We start from the raw sequence: 7,462 nt of genomic DNA, 5'->3' as shown, positions 1-7,462 counted from the left end.
ATTCATAACTGGGAGATGGATGAAGGCAGAATAGAGCGTGTGAGAGTAAAATAGTGAGATCGGGTAATTTATTACAGCTGTACAAGGAAACCAAAATTATTGCTGATTCTGAGCACCTGAAGACGTGCACTGGAAAAGAGATGGATTTTTTCATTCTTTTATATGCATTGCATATAGTATGTGTAAAGCTTAGAATCTATTCCTTAACCACTAAATTCAATGGTTTATTGTTTTGCATACCAATGGGTGAAAATGTCTAAGTTCAGAAAGGCAAAAATAAAAGGATATTCTTGAAATAAAAGTTGGCCAGACACTAAAAACCACAATTAAAAGCATTGGATGAAGCAACAATTTTAACAAGTATAGGTCCTGACTAGTTACACAATAAGAAAGTTTAAAATATAATTGCTGTTTTTAGTTCTATATTTGGCATGTATGTTGAAGGCTTTTTTTCTCCAGACAAATTATTGAAAAACATCGTTTGCAGTCTAGGTATTATTTGCTTTCTCATATCCTGGTTTAAATTATGTAGATGATGTAGATGTAGACTTCATCCTGACCTCACTGGAGTTGCACCAGACTCTAAACATGCCAACCTAGGTGTCAGGCTAACCAATTAGCACTGGTTAATTCACATTTTTCACCAGTGCTTACTTTGTTTTTCAAACTGTTTCTTCAGGAATACACTGCCATTGCTCATAAATGTGAACAAGCAAAAAATCCCAGAGTTAGGTTTCTGAAAGGAAGCTAAACACTCCTTAGGCTGGCGTAAACTGAGAGGTGGGCCTTATACATAAACAAAGAAAATATGTGGTTATTCTTCAAGCTGAACATGCAATACACTACACAGAATTAATGTTTTGCAATTTAAGCACAGGACACTAGTCTGTCACCACACCTACAAAGAAAATGTTGAGAAAAAGTTATCACTTGAAAAAAAAAACAACCTAACAAAAGGGATATCAGAGACAGAGCCCCAAACCCCCCAAACCTATTGTGAGGTTATATTTAGCAGCAATATGATAACAATTGTGCAATTGCAGCTGAAGCAAGATATTTTCACCTCCCCTGTTCATGATATGACTTCCCCTGACTTAGAGAAGAAGGAGCAGGTCTCTCTCAAATGGCCTTAGCTCTCCTTCAGGAGGGAAAGCAAAGCAAAGACACCCTGAATGCAGTTAGGGGCCTCAAAAGGGAATCAACATTTCTGCAAGGAAGTGGCACACCATGAGGCCCTGGCTGTTAATACCATCTTTGTCCCGTGAAGAGAAGGCAAAACATGGCCTGGTGAAAAGACGTGAAGACAGCACCAGGGCAGATATGCAAATTTCTGTGGGAAAACATCCCCTTGGAGGCATTGAGAAGCACTGACATGTTTTCACATAAATCATTAGGCAAGACAGGATCCTATTTTCCATCCAAAAGGCACTCCAGAAGCTGAGGGCTACCCCTCTTCCATGTACAAACAACCACTCTTGCCTCTATCCAGCTGCTCACAGAGTGAGTGTTTTTCTGTGTAACTATATGAAAGTGGCAAATACCATAAGGGTTGTAAGGAGTATATTGTTTGTGTATGCATGGTAAATACTGATAATTGGGATACAGGAAGAGCCATGTTTAGATTTCCCAATTGCTGATTTTCTGGAATATAAGTTTTCAAAGTCAAGGCACTATGACACTGTGTCAGTGCAGCTAATATATTCAATACAAATTCCAGTGGGATAGATTTCTACTGCAGCTGTAAGGTCTTATGGACTAAGTAAGTAAGTAAATGCAGTGAGTGAGTGGGAATTTTTTGACTGTTTCAAAGGATCGAGCCTTAATTGCAGACATATTCTGAATGCTAGACTCCCCTGAAAACTTGAACTGATACTATTCAAAAACCCTAGCAAGTAATTATTACTAGCAAGTAATAGCTGACATTTAACAATTAAATAAAAGAGGAAATATGACTGGGTGACAGAGAAGGATGCTGAGAGAAGCTGTGGATACTCCATCCCTGGAAGTGTTCAAGGCCAGGTTGCATGGGGTTTTGAGCCACCTGGTGTAGTAGAAGGTGTCCCTGATCACAGAAGGAAATTGGAACTATATGATCTTTAAGCTTCCAGCTAAACCATTCCATGATTCCATGACAGGGAGGAACCTGGGGCCTTAGAGAAGTGACCTTAAAATCCTGACTAGAGGGATAGACTTAGGAGAGAGGTGGAGGCTGCCCAGGGAGCTGCTGAGGGCCGGGAGCTCACGTTACTGCCCTGAGCAGTGGCACCTACTGAGCAGCACTGCAGCCCCAGCACCTGCACCCGATGGAGAACCGCTGAACAAATGCCCTGAGGAGCCCAGTGAGTGTTCTGCTCTGCCCTGCTGCCCCACCAGCCTGCCTCTGACCCACTCCCCCGGCAAATGCCCTGCTCCTAATCCTCTTTCCCCTGACCAGACTAAAGCGAAAACTCCCGTTGCCTGCGGATGGGAACTGCTCCACCCATCCCTTGAGTCTCACACACTACAAGTAACACCCTTCCTCCTGTGGGTCACTTTGAAGGGAGCTCTTCACCCATACAAATATTTAGCAATCGTTTTCAGCAGAAAATTCCCAGCATTACACTGGATGAGACTGTGGGCTTGGGGCAGTGTAGTGATTAATGGGTCCTCTGCAGAACAAAACCTCCTCAGCTCTGTCACAAGATAGTTGCTATGGTTTTTTGACATTGCTTAGCAGAAATTTACTTTGGCCAGAGGACTGGAGGAGGGGAAATATATTAAAAAAATACTATAGAAAAGGTCTCCATTGTACACTGGCAATTATTCTGAGCAAATCCTGTGCCTGTCTAGAATTTCAAGCTCTGTATAAATACTTTCAATTAGATTTAAAAAACAAAAAACAAAACAAAAAAAAACCAGAAACAACAAACGAGGAGACTTTGTTAAGAACAGACAGCTTGAAACATGCCTTGTTAGCTATCAACAGAGTCTGTTAGAAATGCTGGAAGGTTTCAGCTAGGTTGATGTAAAAACAACATCAAATATCCTGTGATAGAGAGACTAAGTTAAATGTTCTTTGCAGTGACTCAGTTAAGGATAGATAAGAATGCAGACTCATTGCAATCAGCTGCAACAACCTCAGAATCTTTTACCATGATATTTTACTAAGGTCTCAAATTTCAGCTGGCTCTGTGGCAGATGGCAGCTTTCATAGGTGTAAAATTTTCTAATATATCAGGCAAGTTCTGCCTAAAACATCCAACAAAATAGGAATGAGAAGTTGGCCAGGGAATGTATTTGAATGTTTAAAAATGGATGCTTCCCATTTTATACAGCAAAAAAAGGCGAGAGCAGCATGCAAGAGTTTTAAGGCACTCTACCCATATGGAAGAGAAGTCTTTCTGCATGTATTTTGAGTGACATGACAGGCTTGTATCACCATCCCCACTTGAAGGAAAATCCTGCTAGACTGAAAACCGGAGATTTGGGTTTCAGAGCTTATGTAAGATCATAGGGAAACTGCTATTCTTGAACAGCCTTAGGCATGCCTAAATTGTCTTGTGAACTCCAATCCACGAGATGCAGAGTGCCCCACCTCCTTAGAAACAGTGTATTAGGGTGTTCCATCTATAGTCAACAAACATCAAAGCAGAATATCTGGGAGCACAATTCAGTTGGGTTTGTACACTTAAGTCTGTTGATATGTATCTGCATGTCATAAATCAGTGTTACATCAGCAATCATCCGGGGTAACTTGGAAGGGAAAGCAGGACAGCTGTGTTGTCATGTCACTCTGGGCTACAAGGGGAATTATTCCAGGAAAAGCACTATACTGATACAGATAGTCTGCTACTGCTACCTGAGTCTGCCTATTCAGTTCCAGGAAGGACTGCATTATGTCACACAGAAATACTTTTTAGGTATATTTGAAAACCCATTCCTGAATCTCAAGTAGAATTATTTCTTTATTAATTTATCACTTTACTAATTTCAGTGTTCTGACATCAGTATTTACCAGCTGATCATCTGATCTGCACAAAATATCAAAAATCTTATACTATTCAGGACTAATAAAGCTGCTGCAGCTTTATTGGCATCCATTGGCATGTACTCTGTTGGACAGGCAAGGTGTCAAACATTATAGCATGTGGGAGAAATTTTGAGAATTGCTTAACAATTTCAGTGGAAAACGCTGCATCACTATCAGAATTTTTCACATAAGCATAACAGTCCCAATGGAAATTTTAGTTTAGAAAGTTGTTTAGTTCCAGGGTAGAAGAAGAAAGCATAATCAACACCATGACAATGCACAGCAAATCCTTGAGGCTCAGGTGCAAATCTCCACTTTACATTTCTTCCTGCTTAAAACCTTGACACAGTCTTGGTCTTATTCCAGTGAAATTTCAGGATGCTTTTCAGGATGGGAGAAACTTTTTCTGTTCAGGTCCACATTTACAACTTCTCCAGCTCAGTTATTCCTAATGTCTGAGTGGTTGCTTTGAACTCCACCGAAGAGTTTATAGGCTATGAGAATGGTGTCCAGTTTTCTTACCCAACAGAAGCTAGAAGGCATGATGGGGGAATATTTCAGTAATTAGCCGTAACATATTTGACAGGTAAATCCAGATAAAATTTGATTAGATTTAATACAAATGCAATTAGAAACATTTTTCTAGGTGTTCTATAAATATAGCTCTATCACTGAAGGCAACGTAAGTTGAATTTGAAAAGCTGCAACTTGGTCACATCTGTAAGCATGTCTGTGCTCTTTCCACTGCTTCACTAAGTCTTTAAGGCTGAGGTTGCCACATTTCCAGTAGTTTTCCCTTCAGCATTTTTTTACTTGATTGCCTTGTTGTATTTTCAGTCATCTATCAGTTTACTGCATGTTCCGTCCTACGTGTGACCACTCTCCTGATAGCTACTTTGGCAGGAATTCATATACAGGGATCAGTAGGACAATAGCAGTGTTTCGTACAATGCCTTCACAATTCCCACAACCACCAGAAACTAATTAAGCATACATGTTGGGGTTTTTTGTTTGTTTTTTGTTTGTTTTTGGTTTTTTTGGGTTTTTCTGTTTTGTTTTGGGTTTTTTGGTTTTGTTTTTTTTTCCTCTATGTGTTTTTTGGGTTTTGTTTGTTTGATGTTTTTAGTTTGTTTGTTTTCTGGGTTTTTTGTGGGTTTTGTGGGTTTTTTTGTTTTTGGTTTTTGTTTGTTTGTTTGTTTGTTTGTTTAGTTTCTACAGTTGTGATATTCCATGCACAGTATGAAAACAATATTCACCTTACACTAGGGTTCTTTTCAGACCAGGAAATAACTAAACTGGTGGAATTCCTAGGTGGCATGCTCCTCCAGCAGAACAAGAAACCTAGGGCTGACAGATGACAAATGAATTACCTAAAGCAGTACCTTCTTGTTGAAAGCTCTAGTGGTAAGCATATAGAACCTAGTCTTCAGCTTTTGGAAAATAAAGAAGAAAAGCAATCTTCAAAGTTCTTTTCTTCATTGACATTGTCACAGTTCTTTTTGAGTGGGCATGAAAGGGATTTCCATGAGTTCTATTTTTTCCATGAGTTTTATTTTATTCTTAGACCAGTGAAACAACTCACCTTCTAATTGCTTTTCCATGGAGATTGCTTTTCCATGGAGGGAACTTACAGCATTAAACTAGATACTTATCCTTGGAGATTTGGTGTGCTCATGATTTTTCCATTTAACCACAAAAGAATACACGTACTTAACTACTTCTGGTTTTAGACTCATCAGTTTTACAAACAATACATTACTCACATATTATCCAACCCCATCTCCTTCAGTCATTTAATTTCTTCAGGCTGACAAATGAAAACAATTGAAGTGATGAGATCACATCCAGACACTAATGAGTGCAGTCTAAAGCAATCAACATGTCCATCTGGATGCATCTTCACTTTGGTTTGTATCAGAAACACACCTTTGAACAAAGTTTACTGGTCATCTTCATTTACTGTGCCTTTATTCATGTTGCAGAGTGCTCTGGAGAATGTTCTTGCAGGATGTAACTGCAGCTGCCAGCTGCATTTCAAGGGTTCAAACATCCTTCAACTGCTACTGAAACATGCAGCAGTGAGATCAGCTCCTCAGCACGAATAGTCCTGTTAAAGAAGGCACTCCTAATAGGCCGAAATTTCTTTTAATGTAGACATAAGCTTTCACAGGATTCAGTTCTTCCCAGGATGGCAGCTGAGACCTGTACCTACCGCAGGGTTCAGAATCCACCAAGTGACATGGCCTCTAGAAGCCAGCAACCATTTAATACCCAGAAGAAGTGTGCAACATGGCAGTACTGCTACAAAGATGTAGTAGTACTTCCTTCGAAAACTAGTCACCTTCAAAAGCTAGGAGTTAAATCCTAGAATATTTGAAAAATCCTCGCTTATATGCCTCTAGCTCAACTGCAAATAAATTTAAACCTTTTTACTCCACTAGGTGGTGTAATTTGTCTTTCTGGCAAATGTGGCCGTGGAAATACTCCCCCCAACTTTTCATTTCAAGATGGGACCATAATTTAATAGGACCAGATTCCTGCTTAAAGGAATCAAGGGTCAGCTAATTTATCAGGTCATGCTTCTTTGGTGTTTTCCATGATTCCTTAGAAAATCTTCTGTCAGCACAAGATAACTTTATTGTAGAGCATTCCTAGATCCATGGAGGAATAAAGTAGGAACCCCAAATAAAAACATCACATTCTCCCTCTATTTTTCCCTATACCCAGGCATTCTGCCTAGGTATCTAAGCTATTCTTGTGATTTATGTCATGTCTTTTCAACTGCAACATCTCTGGAAGCTCTCTCCTTGGTTTATGTCCAAGTTACAAGATGATGCAAACATATAGCTGGATCTTTCTTGTCCAGTTATGCTTGCACTTCCATGGCTATAGTTACATACAGAAAAAGCAGAGAATGTCAGCATACATAACAGGATGTATCTTGGGGGGGATATACTAAATGTAACCATGGCTAAATGTAACCCTGGTGGCTATAACCCTCTGTCTGAAACAAAAAACACCTTGGCTGGTGCCATTCAACTCTTGGCTTCAATTGAAGTCCACATTAAAAAAAAAAAAAAAAAAAAAAAAAAAAGGTATGCCTGGATCATAGCTCGCTATTTAGACATTTGTAGGCATTCATTTGTTCATGTTCATTGAACAACATCTACTGACACACTGACACCAAAAAAAAAAACCTAATCTAGTAAGCAGGATGCCCAACATCCCACCGGCAACATTGCCCTCTTTGTAGAATTCTGTAGCTGCTAAATCCATGGTCTAGCTCTCCCTAAAGTTTAGCAATAAAGAAGCCTGTAATGGAAGAATACACCTAGATAATTTTATAGTGTTTCCAGGATGTCTTGTAGGTATTAAGCTTAAATAGAAGCCACAGAACTCACAGAAACAAACCAGCATGGTTGAAAGCTCAAGACTGAACTGAACAAAATCCAT

This window comes from Sylvia atricapilla, chromosome 3 (assembly GCF_009819655.1).
Source record: "Sylvia atricapilla isolate bSylAtr1 chromosome 3, bSylAtr1.pri, whole genome shotgun sequence".
NCBI classification, from domain to species: domain Eukaryota; kingdom Metazoa; phylum Chordata; class Aves; order Passeriformes; family Sylviidae; genus Sylvia; species Sylvia atricapilla.
The sequence above is the reverse complement of the archived record's forward strand: the minus strand, read 5'-3'. Positions refer to the sequence as shown.